The sequence below is a fragment of the Cervus elaphus genome, chromosome 31 (genome assembly GCF_910594005.1).
Source record: "Cervus elaphus chromosome 31, mCerEla1.1, whole genome shotgun sequence".
Lineage (NCBI taxonomy): Eukaryota > Metazoa > Chordata > Mammalia > Artiodactyla > Cervidae > Cervus > Cervus elaphus.
Window position 1 is genome coordinate 21198674 of NC_057845.1, and position 21572 is coordinate 21220245.

Consider the following 21572-nt stretch of genomic DNA (forward strand, 5'->3'; position numbering starts at 1 on the left):
GGGGATTTTCTTGACCCAGGATCAAACCTGCACATCTCCTGCACTGGCAGGCAAATTTTTTATCCTTGAGTCACCCGGGAAGCCCCTCTGGAAGCACAGTCTTTAGGAAAAACTAACCTAAAAGATATTCATACTGCGTATGTCGTTCAGGACAATTCCCCTGCACCACGGGCAGAGGTGGGGTTGTTTCAGCAGAGCGCTTGGGGCCATAGAAAGTCTCATCAGACTTCAAAGTCATGTGCTTCCCTTTTCTTTTCTTGTTCAGTCGCTCAGTCGTGTCCGACTCTGTGACCCCATGGACTGTAGCATGCCAGTCTTCCCCACCCCTCACCATCTCCTGGAGTTTGCACAAGCTCATGGCCATTGAGTTGGTGATGCCATCCAACCAGCTCATCCTCTCTCGTTCCCTTCTCCTCCTGCCTACAATCTTTCCCAGCATCAGGGTCTTTTCTGATGAGTTGGCTTTTTGCATCAGGTAGCCAAAAGTATTGGGGCTTCCCTTTTCTTTGGGAGGGCAAATAGACCAGAACTGTGTCTGGTTTTAAGAAATCCCAACACTGAGTAAAACAAGTAAGTGATTTACTTGTCTAATGTGATAAGCCATGGATACGAAGATCAAGATGAGTGTTGTGGCCTGGTGTCATCAAGGATCCAGATTTCTTCTGTATTGCTATTCCGACCAGTCCTAAAATGTGGATTCAGTCCTCATGATTGAAAGAGGATTGCTTCTCCAGACATCCATCTGAGAGGAAGGCAATGGGACTAAATGACCCTCCCAGTGAGTTTACCTCTCTTGTAAAGCTTTCCTGGAAGCCCCAGTAAGAGGCTTCCACTAATTTTATCACTGACCACATGTGAGGCTACAGATGAGCTACATATATGTGCTCATACTACATATGAGCTACATGTGAGGCTGCCAAGTAAGGTTTTTAGCTGAACACAATTTTCTAAAATTGGAATGGCTGTTAGGAAAGAAAGAAGTGGATACTGAATAGGCACAGGGCAGTTATTGTCACAGGCTTCCCAGGTGGCGCTAGTGGTAAAGAGCCTGCCTGCCAATGCAGGAAGACATAAGAAACACAGGTTGGATCCCTGTGTCAGGAAGATCCCCTTGGAGGAGGGCATGGCAACCCACTCCAGTATTCTTGCCTGGAGAATTCCATGGACAGAGGAGCCTGGGGGGCTACAGTCCATGGGGTGGCAAAGAGTTAACTTACCACGCAGAGTGGTTGTCCCTGCTAATGACTAGAAAGATAAGATCTGCCATCTCGACACAGCCTTCTCCCAACTAACCTTCAAATTACACACACACACACACACACACACACACACACACACACCAAATTACATACACACACACATTCACTTGGGCCATTTCATTTTGCTCACTTGCCTTCAATCTCAATGAATTTCCTCAATAGATTCTTTCACTGAAAGGATAAACATATCCTTTGAGGAATATAAAAACATAAGTGCTATTTGCCCCAGTTTCTATGTCTGTAAATCAAGTGCTGAGAAGTTCAAGGGTTCAATTATTATTAAATGAGAGCTGAAATAAAAAGGGTTCCTGAGAGTTCTAACTAATCTTGTAGCATGTTTCTTTGAGTTAATCAAAAATTAATATTCATTTCAGTTGAATGCGTTTGAGTTCAGAAATATTTACTGAGCATCAACCATGTAGCAGGTCCTCTGCTAAAATAACCAAAAGAGACTAAGTGTCTCCCGTAAGGAGATCTACTCTCTGATACAACAGATACATATGTGAATACACAACTACAGTAGAGGAAAATAGGAACATGAATGAGAGGACAGCATGGCAGAAGAATGCTTTGTATTATTGGGGGAGCGGTGCAGAGAAGACTTCTCCAAAGACTTGATGTCCAACTGGATGCACTGGAGTCAGGATCAGTTCTCATGTTAGCTGATTTTCAGTCTAATGCATGTCTCACAATCTAAAAATGGAAATTAAAAAAATGGCAATGAGAAACACATCTTCAATAATATGTTTAAATCTATTGATGAATAAATATACAACCCAAAGTGTTGGTCTGAATTTTCATGAATTATTTGTGTTACTGCATTGGCTCACTCAGAATGCATTATGTTATCTTCACAGTTTGTCATAGAATATCTCACAATATTCTTGTGCCTACTGAAAAACAAATAGAAATGTAACTAATAATCCAAGACAGTATTGGCCACAAACTTTGCTAGACATTTTCAAAATGCACTGGAAAATATTAAATTCCCATTCACTTACTGTACTAAATGTTTCAGAGTAAGAGAGATTAAATATTTTAAAATCAACTTTACTATACAATAATGGTCTAAATTGCAAGCTGCACTGTAGTTGAATCTCTTGATGACAAAGTAACATATTCTGGAAGGTCTATATATCCATTATAGAGTTGGGGTTGGGAGGGGAGAATTTCACCGCAGTCCTACGTAGTTGTGAATTACTCCTTTCTTCCCCTTCTCCCAGGGACTCCCTGTTTTCGTGGCCATCCTTCCATTCAAGAACACATTTCCCAAACCCAATTCTGTTTCACATTTATAAAAAGGTATCAAAGTGCTCTCAAATATTCTATTCCTTTAATTCTTACCAACATTCCTGAAAGGATAAATGAACAATTTCATGTGGACTTTTTGAACTTAGGAGACTTTCCTAAAGTCAGATAATTGCTAAGGGACAAACCCAACCCTGGTTTTCTCACCCTGATCTCAGGGCTTTTTCCAATCCTTCCCACATCTCCCCACTAGGTCTGCTGAGGCTGAACTGTGTGCAGCTCAACGACAGTCAACTTTCATTGACTGACACAGGTTTCTCCTCTGTTATCTCACCTAATAATGAAGCATTTCACTGACAATGTCCTTGGTGTTCAGTCGCTAAGTTGAGTCCATCTCTTTCTGACTCCATGAACTATAGCACACCAGGCTCCTCCATCCTCCACTATCTCCCAGAAATTTCCCAAATTCATGTCCACTAAGTAGGTGAAGCCATTCAGCCATCTCATCCTCTGCCGCCCCCTTCTTTTATTTTCACTCTTTCCTAGTATCCGTGTCTTTTCCAGTGAGTCAACTCTTCACAACAGGTGACCAAAGTAGTAGAGCTTCAGTTTCAGCATCAGTTCTTCCAATGAATATTCAGGATTGATTTTCTTCAGGACTGACTGCTTGAATCTTCTTGCAGTCCAAGGGGCTGTTAATAATCTTCTTTAGCACCACAGTTTGAAAGTATCAATTCTTGGGCACTGAGCCTTCTTTATGGTACAACTCTCACATCTAGCAAAACCATAGGTTTGACTATACAGACCTTTGTCGGGAAAGTGATGTCTCTGTTTTTAATATGCTCTCTAGGTCTGTCATAGTTGTCCTTCCAAGGAGCAAACGTCTTTTAATTTCATGGCTGCAGTCTCTGTTCTTAGTGATTTTGGAGCCCAAGAAAATAGAATCTGTCTTTATTTTTTCTCCACTTTTCCCCCTTCTATTTGCCATGAAGTGATGGGACCAGATGCCATAATCTTAGTTTTTTGAATGTTGAGTTTAAAGTCATTTTCACTCTCCTCTTTCACTCTCATCAAGAGGCTTTTTAGTTGCTCTTCTCTTTCTGCTATTAGAGTGGTATCATCTGCATATCTGAGGTTGTTGATATTTTTCCTGGAAATCTTGGTTCTAGTTTGTGATTCATCCAGCCCCGCAATTTGCATGATGGACTCTGCATAGAAGTTAAATAAGCAGAGTGACAATATACAGCCTTGACATATTTCTTTCTCAAGATTGAACAAGTCTGTCATTTCCTGTCTGTCCAGTAATAGCTATTGCTTCTTGTCCTGCATACAGGTTTCTCAGGAGACAGTTAAGCTGGACTGGTATTCTCATCTTTTAAAGAATCTCCTACAGTTTGTTGTGATCAACACAATCAAAGGCTTTAACACAGTTAATGAAGCAGACGTATATAATTTTCTGGAATTCTCTTGCTTTTCTACATGATCCAACAAATGTTGGCAATTTAATCTCTGGTTCCTCTGCCTTTTCTAAATCCAACTTGTACATCTGAAGTTCTTGGTTCTTGTACTGCTGAAGCCTAGCCTGAAGGATTTTGAGCATTATTTTGCTAGCATATGAAATGATTATAATTGTGTGGTAGTTTGAACATTCTTTGACATTGCCTTTCTATGGGATTGGAATGAAAACTGACCTTTTTCAGTCCTGTGACCACTGCTGAGTTTTCCAAATTTGCTAGCATATCGAGTGTAACACTTTAACAGTATTATCTTTTAGGATTTTAAACAGATCAACTAGAGTTCTGTCACCTCCACTTGCTTTGTTCATAGTAATGCTTCCTAAGGCCCACTTGACTTCATACTCCAGGATGTTCGGATCTAGGTGAGTGACCACACCACTGTGGTTATTCTGGTCATTCAGACCTTTTTCGTATAGTTCTTCCATGTATTCTTGCCACCTCTTCTTAATCTCTTCCACTTCTGTTACTTCCTTATTGTTTCTGTCTTTTATCATGCCCATCTTTGCATGAAATGGTCCCTTAACATCTCCAATTTTTTTAAAGATATCTCTAATCTTTCCCATTCTATTGTTTTCCTCTATTTCTTTGAATTCTTCATTGAAGAAGGCCTTTTATCTCTCCTTCCTCTTCTCTGGAACCCTGCATTCAGTTGGATATATCTTTTCCTTTCTCCCTTGCCTTTCACTTCTCTTCTTTCCTCAGCTACTTGTAAAGCCTCAGCTCTTGGCGTGGTGAAAGGGCTTGCATAACTCAATGAAGCTATGAGCCAGGCTGCTCAGGGCCACCCAAGAGGGACAGGTCATATTGAAGAATTCTGACAAAATGTGGTCCACTGGAGGAGGAGTTGGCAACTCGCTCCAATATTCTTGTTATGAGAACCCCATGAACAGTATGAAAAGGCAAAAAGATATGGCACCCGAAGATAAGCCCCCCAGGTCAGAAGGTGTTCAGTATTCTACTGAGGAAGAGCAGAGGGAAATCACTAATAGCTCCAGAAAAAAAGAAGTGGCAGGGCCAAAGAGGAGATGACGCTCAGTTGTGGATCTGTCTGGCTGTGAAAGTAAAGTCTGATGCTGTAAAGAACAGCCTTGTAAAGAAACCTGGAATGTTACGTCTATGAGTCAAGGTAAACTGGATGTGGTTAAACAAGAGATGGGAAGATTGAACGTCAGCATCTTAGGAATCAGTGAACTAAAATGGAGGGGAATGGGAGAATTTAATTCAGATGACCATTATATCTACTACAATGTGGCAAGAATCCCTTAGAAGAAATGGAATCAACGTAAAGTACAAAATGCAGTGTACTTGGGTGCAACTTCAAAAACAACAGTATGATCTCGGCTCAATTCCAAGCAAACCATTCAACATCACAGTAATCCAAGTCTATGCCCCAACCTCTAATGCCAAAGAAGCTGAAATTGACAGGTTCTATGAAGACCCACAAGACCTTCTAGAACCAACACTAAAAAGAGGTGTCCTTTTCATCATAAGAGGATAGGATTGTAAAAGTAAGAAGTCAAAAGATACCTGGAGTAACAGGCTAGTCTGGCTTTAGAGTACAGAATGAAGCAGGACAAAGGCTAACAATATTTCAAGAGAACACACTGGTCATAGCAAACAGCCTTTCCAATATCCCAAAAATGACTCTATACATGGACATCATCAGATGGTCAATACTGAAATCAGGTTGATTATGTTCTTTGCAGCCAAAAATGGAGGAGCTCTATAGAATCAGCAAAAACACGATCTGGAGCTAACTGTGGCTCAGATCACAAGCTCCGTATTGCAAAATTCAGGCTTAACTTGAAGAAAGTAGGGAAAACCACTAGACCATTCAGGTATGGCCTAAATCAAATCCCTTATGATTATACAGTGGAAGTGATGAATAGATTCAAGGAATTAGACCTAGTAGACAATGTCTGAAGAACTATGGGTGGAGGTTCATGTAACATTGTATACGAGGCAGTGACCAAAACCATTTCACTGATATCTTTTTTTTTTTCCTTTCCTCTGATATCCTTTTAAGTATCTTGCAGCTCAAATACTTTGCCACTCTGTAAGTCACACTTACCAGGCTTCCCCTTATTCCTTAGAAGTCCCTAATATTTTAAATATAGTAGTAGTAGTTTAGTCATTAAGTCATGTCTGACTGTTGTGACCCCATAGACAGTAGCCTGCCAGGCTCCTCTGTCCATGGGATTCTCCAGGCAAGAATACTGGAGTGGGTTGCCATTTCCTTCTCCATTTTAAATATAACATCTACTAATAACCCAGGAGGTTTTATTGAGTATCTGTCTATGTTTCCTGCACTCTCTGCTATGCTGTGCTTAGTCGCTCAGTTGTGTCTGATTCTTTGTGACCCCATGGATTATAGCCTGCCAGGCTCCTCTGTTCAAGGGATTCTCCAGGCAAGAATACTGGAGTGGGTTGCCACGCCCTCCTCCAGGGGATCTTTCCAACCCAGGGATTGAACCCAGATCTCCTGCATTGCAGGCAGATTCTTTACCATCTGAGCCACCAGGGAAGCCCTTCCTGCACTCTAGGAAGAGCAAAATAGATATAATAAGCTTCAGTTTCTAAGAAATTACAGTTTATCTTTGCTAAGTTAATATAGGCTAGATGATGATGACTAGAGCTTTAATCTAAATGCCTAGAACATTGTCTGGCACTTAATATATTTTTAATAAGCATATGCAATCACACATGTAATATTTAAATGAGTTTACAAGACTAGAAAGCATATTATGAATGTAACTGTGAAGGAAAAAAAAAAAAAGAAAGAGGCCAATAAGACACAGTGTAAAATGGAAAAAACAGTAAAATTCTAAGCCCAGACACTCAAAGAGCATACAAACATTCTGGAATAATTAGGAGTTTCTGGCAGGCTTAGCCAAAGTGTAGAAAAGCCAAACTTCTTTTGGATTTGTGTCTATCAAGAATCTTTATCTTAACGTAGAGTCTTAAAATTTGCAAATTTTAGAACATTTTCCACAAGCAATAATATGTGCTTACAAGCATCAAAGTGACAACTTACCAGCTCAATCCATTTATAAACATGAAGGTAATATCTTCTGAAGCAATGGGACTAAAAGAGAATGAAGCTCTGGAAAAAGGAAGAATTTTCACAGTCAAATGAAAAGAGGGCAGAATAGAAGTAACAAAACTACTATTTTATTTAAAATTAGTACAAGTTTCTGGGCTTGAGAAAATTGGAAATCATACTTAATCTCACTGTATACCAATTAAAGTTTCATTAGGTTTGAGTATATACTGGAAGTTTTTTTTTTTTAAATCTACTCATGTTTTCATTTCCCAGAAAATAAAGTACCACAGGATAAGAAATATGACATGCATTTTGCATTTTTCAATTATTCCTATCATGATACCAGTGGGGGGTGGGGAACTTCCAGATGAATTAAAGTAAAAATGAGGGGTATAAAATCAATATCCGTAACTCTTGTGCTGTCACCTAAGTTAGGTAGATAATAAATCCCTTCTAAAAGTGGCTTCTACACTCTCAGAAGATAGAGAAGGGAGAGCAGGTAGAGATGACGGATCAAGGACGCTTGGGCCAGTGTTCCACTCCCTCATCCCTACTCCAGCCTGAGCGATTTGGGGGTCTGTTTCTATTTTCCAGATATAGCCTTCGATTTAGGTCAGGACTCAGGAGCTAAAAAAATGTTTGCGAGTATGTTTCTGAATTCTGGTTTTCCCTGAGTATACGCCCAGTAGTAGGATTGCTGGGTCATGTGGTAGCTCTGTTTTCAGTTTCTTAAGGACTCTCCATACCGTTCTCCATAGTGGCTATACCAATTTACATTCCTGCCAACAATACATGAGAGTTCCATTTTCTCTACACCTTCTCCAGTATTTATTTGTAGATTTTATTTTGTTTTCTTTTTTAAAATTTATTTTTTATTGGAGGATAATTGCTTTACAGAATTTTGTTCTCTGTCAAACCTCAACATGAATCAGCCATAGGTTTACATATATCCTGTCCCTTTAGAACCTCCCTCCCTCTTCCCTCCCCATCCCACCCTTCTAGGTTGATGCAGAGCCCCTGTTAGAGTTTCCTAAGACATACAGCACGTTCCTGTCGGCTATCTATTTTATATATGGTAATGTAAGTTTCCACGTTACTCTTTTCATATATCTCACCCTCTCCTCCCCTTCTCCCCATGTCCATGAGTCTGTTCTCTATGTCTATTTCTCCACTGTTGCCCTGTAAATAAATCCTTCAGTACCATTTTTCTAGATTCTGTATATATGCATTAGAATACGATATTTATCTTTTTCTTTCTGACTTACTTCACCTTGTATAACAGGCTCTAGGTTCATCCACCTCATTTGAGCGGACTCAAATGTGTTCCTTTTTATGGCTGAGTAATATTCCATTGTGTATATGTACCACAGCTTTATCCATTCATCTGTTGATGGACATCTAGGTTGCTTCCATGTTCTAGCTATTATAAACAGTGCTGCAATGAATGATGAGATACATGTGTCTTTTTCAATTTTGGTTTCCTCAGGGTATATGCCTAAGAGTGGGATTGCTGGGTCATATAGTGGTTTTATTCCTAGTTTTTAAAGGAATCTCCATACAGCTTCATAGTGGCTGTATCAATTTACATTCCCACCAACAGTGCAAGAGCGTTCCTTTTTCTCTACACCCTCTATGGCATTTATTGTTTGTAGACTTTTTGATGAGGGCCATTCTGACTGGTGTGAGGTAATATCTCACTGTGGTTTTGATTTGCACTTCTCTAATAATGAGCAATATTGAGCATCTTTTCACATGTTTGTTAGCCATCAGTATGTCTTCTTTGGAGATACGTCTGTTTAGGTCTTTTTCCCACTTTTTGATTGGGTTGTTTCTTTTTCTGGTATTGAGTTGCATGAGCTGCTTGTATATTTTGGAAATGAATCCTTTGTCAGTTGTTTCATTTGCTATTATTTTATCCCATTCTGAGGGCTGTCTTTTAACCTTGCATATAGTTTCCTTTGCTGTGCAAAAGTTTTTAAGTTTAATCAGGTCCCACTTGTTTACTTTTGTTTTTTATTTCCGTTACTCTAGGAGGGGGGTCATAGAGGATCTTGCTTTGATTTACGTCATCGAGTATTCTGCCTATGTTTTCCTCTAAGAATTTTATAGTTTCTGGTCTTACATTTAGGTGTTTAATCCATTTTGAATTTATCTTTGCGTATGGTATTAGGAAGTGTTCTAATTTCATTCTTTTACATGTAGCTGTCCAATTTTCCCAGGGTCATTTATTGAACAGGCTGTCTTTGGCCCTTTGTATATTCTATCTAACCTCCTTTGTCAAAAATAAGATACCCATAGGTGCATGAGTTTACTTCTGGGCTTTCTCTCTTGCTCCATTGGTCTGTATTTCTGTTTTTGTGTCAGTACCATACTGCCTTGATGACTGTAGCTTTTTAGTATAATCTGAATTCAGGAAGGTTGATTCCTCCAGCCTCATTCTTCTTTCTCAAGACTGCTTTGGCTATTCAGGGTCTTTTGTTTCTATATGAATTGTGAAATTTTTTGTTCTAGTTCTGGGGAAAATGCCATTGGTAATTTGATAGGGATCACATTGAATCTGTAGATTGCATTTGGTAGTATAGTCATTTTCACAAAATTGATTCTTCCTACCCAGGAACATGGAATATCTCTCCATCTCTTTGTGTCAGTTTTGATTTCTTTCAGTAGTGTCTGACAATTTTCTGTGTACAGTTCTTTTGTCTCCTTAAGTAAGTTTATTCCTAGATATTTAATTCTTTTTGTTGCAATGGTGAATGGGATTGATACCTAAATGTCTCTTTCTGATTTTTTCATTGTTTGTATATAGAAATGCAATTGATTTCTGTGTATTGATTTTGTATCCTGCAACTTTGCTAAATTCACTGATTAGCTCTAGTAATTTTCTTATGCTATCTTTAGGGTTTTCTATGTACAGTATGTATATTGTCACCCTGCTTATTTAACTTATATGCAGAGTAAATCATGAGAAATGCTGGGCTGCATGAAGCACAAGCTGGAATCAAGATTGCTGGGAGAAATATAAATAACCTCAGATATGCAGATGACACCACCCTTATGGCAGAAAGTGAAGAACTAAAGAGCCTCTTGATGAAAGTGAAAGAGGAAAGTGAAAAAGTTGGCTTAAAGCTCAACATTCAGAAAACTAAGATCATCGCATCTGGTCCCATCACTTCATGGCAAACAGACGGGGAAACAGTGGAAACAGTGGCTGACTTTATTTTTGGGGGCTCCAAAATCACTGCAGATGGTGATTGCAGCTATGAAATTAAAAGATGCTTACTCCTTGGAAGGAAAGTTATGACCAACCTAGAAAGCATATTAAAAAGCAGAGACATTACTGTCAACAAAGGTCCATCTAGTCAAGGCTATAGTTTTTCCAGTGGTCTTGTATGGATGTGAGAGTTGGACTATAAAGAGGGCTGAGCCCAGAAGAATTGATGTTTCTGAACTGTGGTGCTGGAGAAGACTCTTGAGAGTCCCTTGGACTGCAAGGAGATCCAATCAGTCCATCCTAAGGGAAATCAGTCCTGGGTGTTCATTGGAAGGACTGATGTTAAAGCTGAAACTCTAGTATTTTGGCAACCTGATGCGAAGAGCTAACTCATTTGAAAAGACCCTGATGTTGGGAAAGATTGAAGGCAGGAGGAGAAGGGAACGACAGAGGATGAGATGGTTAGATGGCATCACCAACTCAATGGATATGAGTTTGCGTAAACTCCGGGAGTTGGTGATGGACAGGGAGGCCTGGTATGCTGTGGTTCATGGGGTCGCAAAGAGTCAGACATGACTGAGGAACTGAACTGAACTGAACAGATATAGAGTATCACGTCATCTGCAAACAGCGTGAGCTTTACTTCTTTTCCAATATGGGTACTGAATTTTGTCAAAGGCTTTCTCTGCATCTATTGAGATTATCATATGGTGTTTTATGTTTCAGTTTGTTAATATGTTATATCACACTGATTGATTATCACATATTGAAGAATCCTTGCATCTCTGGGTAAACCCAACTTGATCATGGTGTATGAGATTTTTTATGTGTTGCTGCATTCTGTTTCCTAAAATTTTGCTGAGGGTTTTTGCATCTATGTTTATCAGTGATATTGGCCTGTACTTTTCTTTTTGTGTGTTGTCTTGTCTGGTTTTGGTAACAGGGTGATGGTGGCCTCATAGAATGAGTTTGGAGGTGTTCCTTCCTTTGAAATTTTTTGAAAGAATTTTAGAAGGTTCGGCGTTAGCTCTTCTCTAAATGTTTGATAGAATTCTCCTGTGAAGCCATCTGGTCCCAAGCTTTTGTGTTTTGGGGAGATTTTTGATCACAGCTTCCATTTCAGTGCTTGTAATTGGGTTGTTCATAATTTTTATATCTTCCTGGTTCAGCCTTAGAAGATTGAATTTTTCTAAGAATCTGTCCATTTCTTCCAGGTTATCCATTTTATTGCCATATAGTTGTTCATAATAGTCTCTTATAATCCTTTGTATTTCTGCATTGTCTGTTGCAACCTCTCCTTTTTCTTTTATTTTTTTATTTATTTTTTATTTATTTATTTTTTATTAGTTGGAGGCTAATCATTTCACATCATTTCAGTGGGTTTTGTCATACATTGACATGAATCAGCCATGGATCTACACGAATTCCCTCTTCTCTCTTTTTTCCTTGATGAGTCTGGCTAAAGGTTTGTCAATTTTGTTTATCTTCTCAACAAACCAGCTTTTAGTTTTATTAATTTTTAGTGTTGTTTCTTTCATTTCTTTTTCATTCATTTTTGCTTGGAAATTTACTATTTCTTTCCATCTACTAATTTTAGTTGTTGTTGCTGTTGTTTTTTTCCAGTTGTTTAAGATGTAAAGTTAGGTTGTCTATTCAATGTTTTTCTTGTTTCTTGAGGTAGGATTGTATTGCTATAAACTTCTCTCTTAGAACTGCTTTTTCTGTATCCCATAGGTTTTTAATTATCATGATTTCATTGTCATTTGCTTCTAGAAATTTTTTGATTCCCCTTTTAATTTCTTCAGTGACCTGTTGGTTATTTAGAAATGTGTTGTTTAATCTCTATGTGCTTGTGTTTCTCACAGTTTTTTTTTTTTTTTTTCTTTTAACTGATATCTAGTCTCATAGCATTGTGGTTGGAAAAGATGCTTGATATGATTTCAATTTTCTTAAATTTACCGAGGTTTGATTTGTGACCCAAAATGTGATCTATCCTGGAGAATGTTTGATGTGCACTCAAGAAGAAGGTACATTCTTCTGCATTTGAATGGGATGTCCTGAAGATACGAATGAGATCTATCTCATTTAATGTGTCATTTAAGACTTGTGCGTCCTTATTAATTTTCTGTTTTGATGATCTGTCCATTGGTGTGAATGGGGTGCTAAAGTCTCCTACAATTACTGTATTACTGTCAATTTTTCCTTTATGTCTGTTAGTGTTTGTCTTATGTATTGAGACAAACACCTCCTATGTTGGGTGCACAGACATTCACACTTTTTATGTCTTCCTCTTGGATTGATCCCTTGATCATTATGTAGTATCCTTCCTTATCTCTTTTAATATTCTTTATTTTAAGGTCTATTTTGTCCGATATGAGAATTGCTACTCCAGCTTTCTTTTACTTCCCATTTGTATGGAATATATTTTTCTATCCTCTCACTTTCAGTCTATATGTGTCTTTAGGCCTGAAGTAGGTTTCACAGACAGCATGTATATGGCTCTTGTTTTTGAATCCATTCAGCCAGTCTGTGTCTTTTGGTTGGAGCATTTAATCCATTTTCATTTAAAGTAATTATTGATAAATGTTCCTATTGTCATTTTCTTAATTGTTTGGGGTTGATTTTGTAGATCTTTTTTCTTCTCTTGTATTTCTTTAACATTTATTGTAAAGTTGGTTTGGTTGTATTGAATTCTCTAAACTTTTGCTTGTCTAAAAAGCATTTTATTTCTCCATCAGTTTTGAATGAGATCCTTGCCAAGTACAGTATCTTGGTTGTAGATTTTTCCCTTTCAGTACTTTAAATGTATCCTGCCATTCCCTTCTGGCCTGCTGAGTTTCTGCTGAAAGATCAGCTGTTAAGCATATGGGGTTTCCCTTGTATGTTACTTGTTGCTTCTCCCTTGCTGTTTTTAATATTCTTTCTTTGTGTTTAGTCTTTGTTAGTTTGATTAGTATGTGTCTTGGCATGTTTCTCCATGGGTTTATCCTGTATGGGACTCTTTGTACCTCTTGGACTTGATTTATTATTTCCTTTTCCATGTTGGGGAAATTTTCAACTATAATCTCTTCAAAAATTTTCTACCCTTTCTTTCTCCCTCTGTGTCCACAAGTCCACTCTCTATGTCTCTGTCTCCATTGCTGCCATGTAGATAGCTATTGTTTGTAGATTTTTCTGATGATAGCCATTCTGATCAGTGTGAGGTGATACCTCATTGTAGAGATTAATACAACATTATATATCAACTATATTCCAATAAAAACTAATTTAAAAAATCAAATATTGTGGGGAAAAAAAAAAAGCTTGTAAAGCATCTCCTTCAGAATAAGCCTAAACAGAGGCTCGTCCATTGTAGCTAAGGTAGCCGTCACTATAGGAACTCAGAAATATTCTTTCTTTGAGAAACCTAAGCTAAAGATAATATGAACCTATATCTTTCAGTTCCTTAGTAAGAATAGTATGACCTGTATGCAGGTTAAGAAGAAACAATTAGAACTGGATATGGAACAATGGACTGGTTCAAAATTGGGAAAGGAGTATGTCAAGGGTGTATATTGACACCCTGCTAATTTAAATTATATACAGAGTACATCATGCAAAATTCTGGGCTGGACGATTCACAAGCTGAAATCAAAGTTTCTGAGAGAAACATCAATAACCTCAGATATGCAGAGGATACCACTCTAATGGCAGAAAGAGAAGAGGAACTATCGAGTCTCTTGATGAGGGTGACAGAGGAGAGTGAAAAACCTGGTTGGAAATTCAACATTCAAAAAACTAAGGTCATGGCATCCACTGTCATCTTTTCATGGCGAATAGATGGGGAAAAATGGGAACAGTGACGGATTTTCTTTTTGGGGCTTCAAAAATCACTGAGGACAGTGACTGCAGCCATGAAATTAAAAGGCACTTGCTCCTTGGAAGAAAATCTATGACCAACCTAGACAGCATATTAAAAGGCAGAGACATCACTTTGCAACCTAGGTCCATATAATCAAAGGTATGGTTTTTCCAGTAGTCATGTACTGATGTGAGATTTGGACCATAAAGAAGGTTGAGTGCCCAAGAATTGATGCTTTCCAATTGTGGTGCTGGAAAAGACTTTTGAGAGTCCCTGGAACTGCAAAGAGAACAAACTAGTCAACCCTAAATGAAATCAACCCAGAATAATTCACTGGAAGGACTGATGCTAAAGCTGAAGCTGCAATCCTTGGGCCACCTGATGTGGAGAACTGATTAACTGGAAAAGCCCGATGCTGGGAAAGATTGAAAGCAGGAGGAGAAGGGGAGATAGGGAATGAGATGGTTGGATGGCATCACCGACTCAATGGACATGGGTCTGAGCTAACTCTGTGAGATACTGAAGGACAGGGAAGCCTGCCGTGCTGCAGTTCATGGGGTAGCAAAGACTTGGATATGACTTACTGACTGAAAACACAATTGAGAATAATGCAGGGAACAAGGGCTTCCCTGGTGGTGCTAGTGGTATGGAGCCTGCCTGCCAATGCAGGTAGACTTAAGAGACACAGGTTCAGTCCCTGGGTCTGGAAGATCCCCTGGAGGAAGGCATGGCAAACCACTCCAGTATTCTTGCCTGGAGAATCCAATGGATGGAGGAGCCTGTCGGGCTATAGTCAATAGGGTTGCAAAGAGTGGGACATGACTGAAGGGACCTAGCTCGCACTCAGGGAACAAACTCTGAGATTGAATTTTTGATGTGATTATAGTGCAATAGCTTTCTTAGTTTTAAGGACATGGATTTAACTAAAACTCGGAAAGCAGCTTGTTGCCCTCACCAGACTTCCAGGCAGGGTAGGTCATACACTCATTTGGGACAATTGCGGCAACAATTCAGCATGAAAATATCGCATGCCAGGTTTACGCTTAGTCACCTACAGTTTGAAAAAAAAAATTTATTTTTAATCTGGATAAAAAAGAATGAGGAGGAAAGAAAAGTTATAAAAATGACAACCAACACAGACCTCATAAGATGAGAAGTTTTAGTTTTTAAGTGCCTCCTTGCTGAATCACACAAAGGTGATTTTCAAAGCCAAGTTTTGGAGTGAGATGTATAGTTCTGGGTCCTCAACAAATTCTGACAAGATTTCACACACTGTCAGAGAGGCTCTTTGCTCTTGCCCAGCTTCCCTGCGGTGGGAGAGGGGACAAAGCCAATACCCAACCTCTTTGCTCTCAGGGAGCCACTTTGACCCAATTCCAGAAGCCCAAGGGCTGTCCTTAATTAGCATTGTAATTTATATTGCACAATTATGCAAATTGGGTACATAAACAAAATTATCCTTTCAGTTTGGCTTTGTTACTGGAGAAATGCAAAGCCAGTTAAAGATAAGAATAAAGAAAATGGAATACATTTTCTTTAATGTGATGCACCATTTCTTAATTTATCCATTCTTTTTCTCTACTCTTTCACCTTGCACTTGGAGTTCTTCTCATTTTTCTTTTCTCCTATTTTGTTTTTTCTTCCTTTTATGCTGTTTTTTTTTTTTTTTCTTCCTTTATCTATCCTTGGCTCTTTTCCTTGAGAAACGTTCTGTCTCATTAATTCTACTGCAGCGATTTATAACTCTTCAGGCCATTTCTTTGTTTTTGGATATGACTATGATCTTGACTATCTATAGTTTCTCTCTCTCTCTCTCTTTTTTTCTTTGCTTGCAGATTCTCTCCTTTCTCCTGGCATCTCTTTCCATTTTACTCCATTTCCCATTAGTTTGACTTGCTTTTCTGGCTGTGTGCGGCTCTTTGTCTGATACCTAGCAAATGCCCTCAGGATCCAAATCATTTTTACTAAGAAAACTGAAAATAAGCATGACAAGCAACAGAGCTTGGAAGATGGGAAACTGAAGTTACAAAACTCAGTGAAATCGAACTGAAAGCCAATGCCTAGAGCCAATAGACAGTATTTAAGTAGAAACTAGCCATGGGGTAATCAATCAATAAATCAGCATAAAAAAAGATAATTTTCCAATATTGCTTAATATTTCATTTGAACTGGCTCCATTAAAAAGAATTAAAATTCCATGGAGGAATCAGAAAATCTAAAATTTTTAAAACCAATAGAAAATATAACTTTTAAAGATAAGCTAGCTTTGAAAGAACTGTAGCTACTGGTGCTTGCCAATATATGGGAATTAACTGTTAAAGGAATTTATAAGAGGTTCTTGAACAGAACTGTGAAGAGGACAGAACTGTTCATTACTATCCGCCCAGAACCACAGCTCCCATTAGGAAACATCCTTCCTCCTTTTACAACCCTCTGGCGGCAGCAATAGCAGCCAAATTAAAATATAACCCAGGGGATCAGAGCCAACTTGGGTAAATCAGAGCATCCTCCTTCTGGCTATAACTTTTTCCACTTTGAATAACTTTCAATGTCTCCTACACAGATTTTTTAGTCCCTATCTCTCTCTCTCTGACTCCTGACTCATGCCCTATCTTTCTCTCATTCACATACTAATTTCTAGCCATCTTGACTGACTAATATGCTCAGCTCATTCTTTTTGTATCTTTCATCTTCTTCTTCTGGAATGATCTTCATTGATTGTTCCATGGCTGGCTTCTTTTTGTCATTTGAGCCTCTACTCAAAAGCCATCCCAGAGAAAAATTCTCTAATGTTGACCTCCATCCCATCACTTGCCATATTGCCTGTCTCTCCCCTCTAGAATGTCACATCTTGTCTGTCTAGAGTTCAGCACTGTATTTCCAGCACTCAGGACAGTACCAGAGGTGTACAGCATCCCCCAAATAAGTTTGACTTAAAAGAATGAATTCCTGATTGTTATAGAATGGACAATGTCCTAAAGGTGGCCAAAGTCCATTCCCATGATTTGCGAGCTTTATGATCAAAAGTGAATAAAGCTCATGTTTGGGGCATTAAGCGCTTGGACTAGGAAGATACAAAGCTCACAGCAATGATTTTCCACCATGTGAACCAAACTGAGGGAGTCAGTGAGGGTGGGGCAGATGGTGCAAGGAGAGCGGGGAGGGAGTGAGTAGGAGGTGACACCAAGGTGAGACAGACTGGGACCTGGGACCCTTTGCGGAAGAGCTGCAGTGTTTGCACCTGGACACACTTCTCCTCCAGACACAAAATACAAAGAAGTGGTATGGGACTAAAAATAACTGTGTGCATGAGCAGTTGGGGGCAAATTCTGGACAAAAATACAAAGAGACCAAAATTTCCAACTGCCATTTTTGAAGAGTCTGGAGCAAACGCAGGGTACTATGCATGCCCCCCGCATACAACACCACCTAAGCCACACTTTTAGCCAACCCCTGGTTCACCCCATATAAGGAACAAGCTCAGCTCCTCTCAGGGAAGGAGCTGGCAAGGGAATCTGTTATTTGTTCTTGCTCACCACTGCTGCAGCAGGACCCCAATAAATTGCCTAAATTTCTTGCCTGGACTCTGATCAATTCCCCTTGATTAAGGAGGCCAAGAAACTTGGTCAGTAACAAAGGGATGAGGCAATGAGAGGTGGGTAGAAACTGAGTTTGGACAGCATTCAAGGCCTGGTCTCTGATGTTCCTGGGGCCAGACACATTCCTGTCTTTGTCTTTATGAAACCCCTTAGGCTTCTTTCCATGATTTCTATTTTTTCTTAAACTATGAATTGGATTTTAATCCTTGGCAATCAGCTTCCCAGGAGGCACTAGTGGTAAAGAACCTGCCTGTCACTGCAGGAGATACAGAAGATGCAGGTTCAATCCCTGGGTTGGGAAGATCCCCTGGAGGAAGGCATGGCAAACCACTCCAGAATTCTTGCCTGGGGATCCCATGGGCAGAGAAGCCTGGTGGGCTACAGTCCATAGGATCTCACAGATTCAGGCATGACTGAAGCGACTTAGCAGGCACGCAGGCCTTTGCAGTCAATGGAAGTAGCTCATAAAAGCTTTATAGTATTGTGCTCAAGAATTTAAAATTGGGGGTAAAATTAGAGTCTGAATCAAGATTCTGCTGTTTATGGAGGACTAATTTCTTAATCACTCCAAATTTTAGCTCCCTTATCTAAAAATTGAAGGACAATAATAGATCTCACCCGGCAGAGGCACTGGAAAGATGAAATGTGATTTACATATGAAAATTTCTTAGGCACAATTCGTGATATATATAAGTTCCCAATTAAAGAAGAAATTACAGCTTGGCTCAAGGGTGAAAGTCTACTTTGAATTGGTAGTTCACATCTACCTCATTGGTGTATCTTACTTCTTATGGAACAGCCTACATTCCCATTTATTTTAGACTATTTTCAAATTCTTATTATAATTAGATATATTTAGTTTCCTCTCTGATGCTCATTTCATCTTTGACATATCAGTTTCTCTTAGATGACCTGGGTTGGGCATTTGTGATTGGAAAAAGAAAAAAAAACAAAAGCTAAGAAATTGGGAAAATGAAGAGACTGATCGATTCTCCTCAAGCTTCCCTCCTGGATCAGACTTCGATCCCTGGGTTGGGAAGATCCTCAGGAGAAAGGAATGGCTACCCACTCCAGTATTCTTGCCTGGAGAGTCTCATGGACAAAGGAGCCTGGAGGGCTATAGTCCATGGAGTTGCAAAGAGTTGGACCCGACTGAGTGACTGATAATTTCACTTTCTCTTTTCCTCAAGCCTAAGTTGGCAAGTGCTAGGTGTCCTAGTCTAGGAAGAGCAAAATTTACAGGATGAGATCCTGGAAGACATACAGTGGAAGCCATCTCTCCTAATGCTTGGTAATGGCCCTCATTGCCTATTTTAGAACAAGAGCTATTACGATAAGAAAAGTGAGTTGTAAATGAGCATGAAATCAGGGGACAGTTGGACTGGATCCACCTTTATGAATGAGGCTTGAGATACCACATTGTCGCCCTCATGGTACATGCCTATATCCTAATGCCCAGTCTACAAAGATCCTGTAATTCAGCTCTGCCCCCACCACACTGATAAACAGGATGAAACACAGCTGAGAGTTGAGTCAGGGGACTGTTTGTGGGGAACAGGCTGTCCCAGGACCAGAAATACTAACAATCCAGGGAATCATGACGTGGTAAACAAATGCAGCAGAGAGTAAAGTGCAGGTATTAGTAATATTACAAAGCAGAGACATTACTTTGCCAACAAAGGTCCGTCTGGTCAAGGCTACGGTTTATCCAGTGGTCATGTGTGGTTGTGAGAGTTGGACTGTGAAGAAAGCTGAGCGCCGAAAAATTGATTCTTTTGAACTGTGGTGTTGGAGAAGACTCTTGAGAGTCCCTTGGACTGCAAGGAGATCCAACCAGTCCATCCTAAAGGAGATCGGTCCTGGGTGTTCATTGGAAGGACTGATGCTGAAGCTGAAACTCTGATACTTTGGCCACCTCATGCGAAGAGTTGACTCATTGGAAAAGACGCTGATGCTGGGAGGGATTGGGGGCAGGAGGAGAAGGGGCCGACAGAGGATGAGATGGCTGGGTGGCATCACCGACTCCATGGACATGGGTTTGGGTGGACTCTGGGAGTTGGTGATGGACAGGGAGGCCTGGCGTGCTGCGATTCATGGGGTCACAAAGAGTCGGACACGACTGAGCGACTGAACTGAACTGAACTGAGTATGTAAAGATGTATTTCTCAAAAATGTATCCTATCTGCCAAATATAAAAAAAAAATAAAAAGGCAATTTATAAAAATTGTACAAAATGTAATAAAAGTATATAAATAAGTTTCAAAACCCTACACAAAATTTAATGATACTGATAAAAAATGTTGACTTTTTTGAATATGTCCCTTAAAAAATGCAAAGTCTCTCAGTCATGTTTGACTGCGAGCTCATGGACTATATAGTCCATGAATTCTCCAGGCCAGAATACTGGAGTGAGTAGCCTTTCCCTTCTCCAGGGGATCTTCCCAACACCAGCGATTGAACCCAGGACTCCCGCATTGCAGGCAGATTCTTTACCAGCTGAGCCACAAGGGAAACCCAAGAATACTGGAGTGTGTAGCCTATCCCTTCTCCAGAGGATCTTCCTGACCCAGGAATCCAACCGGGGTCTCCTGCATTACATGTGGATTCTTTACCACCTGAGCTGTGAGGGAAGCCCTGTGGCTTAGGTGGTAAAGAATCTGCCTACAATGCAGGAGACCTGGGTTCAATCCCTGGTGTTGGGAAGATTCCATGGAGGAGGGAAAGGCTACCCACTCCAATATTTTGGCCTGGAGAATTCCATGAACTCTATATTCTATGGGATCACAAACAGTGAGACACGACTGAGTGACTTTCACTTAAAAAAGTTATTTATTTATTTTGGCTATGCTGGGTCTTATGTGCTGTGTGGGATTTTCTCTAATTGTGGTTCTCAGGCTTCTCACTGAGGAGGCTTCACTTCCTGTGGAGTAAGGGTTCCAGTAGTTCTTGCTGTGGAGTAGGGGTTCTGGTAGTTCTAGTTGGGCTTCAGTAGTTCAGCAGGTGGGCTCAATAGTTGCGGACCCCAGGCCGTAAAGCACTGTGGCTCAATAGTTGAGGCACATGGGCTTAGTTGCTCTGCAGACTAAGACTAACTGCTCTGCAGTTGCTCTGCTTCCAGAACAGGGATCAAACCCATGTCTCCTGCATTGGCAGGTGGATTTTTAACCCCCGAGCCATCAGGGAAGCCTCAAATATGTCCCTTTATCTGAGTCAAAACTGGAATTTGTATTCTAAGTGTCAGAATTAGGTCTCTAACAGGCTTGCCATTCCCAAAAAGCATTTAGGAGGAGATCATGGGGAGGAGGAAATACATTATAGAAAGACTGAGCATTTTCTAACAGAGCATATCAAAGTACAGTTAAAGAGACTGAACACTTGGTTTACTGACAAATTCTGGACGCGGATTTGAGAGAAAGACTACATTACAGGTACTATATTTTCTCTTTACATCTAAATTATACTGTGTATGGAATTTTCTGACCCTTTTAATCCAGGGATAACCAAGCAAAAAGTATAATGGAATAAAATTCTGATTCAAATTTGCACAAAAATATACAATTGTAAGAAATATATCTAGAACATATTTATGGGCCCTGTAAGAAAAGTTAACTATATGGAGAGACATATTGTTATTGTAAAAACAAAAAAAAAAAAACCCAAAAAACTGCTATTGTAAGATAAGATTCATTTATTTATTTATTATAAATTGGTCATTTGAATCATCTATATATGGCTAAGATAGATGGAAGTATTGATGGATTATTAAGCATTATTTTAATATTCTTTGCAAATTGTATTTGCTAGTATTTGATCAAGAAAATTGCAATTACTATCTTGAGAACAAGGTTGCCCTC

At 39.5% G+C, this 21572-nt stretch overlaps 1 protein-coding gene across 1 annotated transcript in view; it reads right to left on the reverse strand.

Annotated features, from left to right (window-relative positions):
* Positions 1-395: 395 nt before the first annotated feature.
* Positions 396-21572, reverse strand: part of LOC122687327 — a 716827-nt gene continuing 695650 nt past the window's right edge. The window contains exon 7 of the transcript XR_006339106.1: positions 396-1952. The gene's annotated coding sequence lies outside the window, so the exon portion shown is untranslated. The remainder of the gene's footprint in view (positions 1953-21572) is intronic.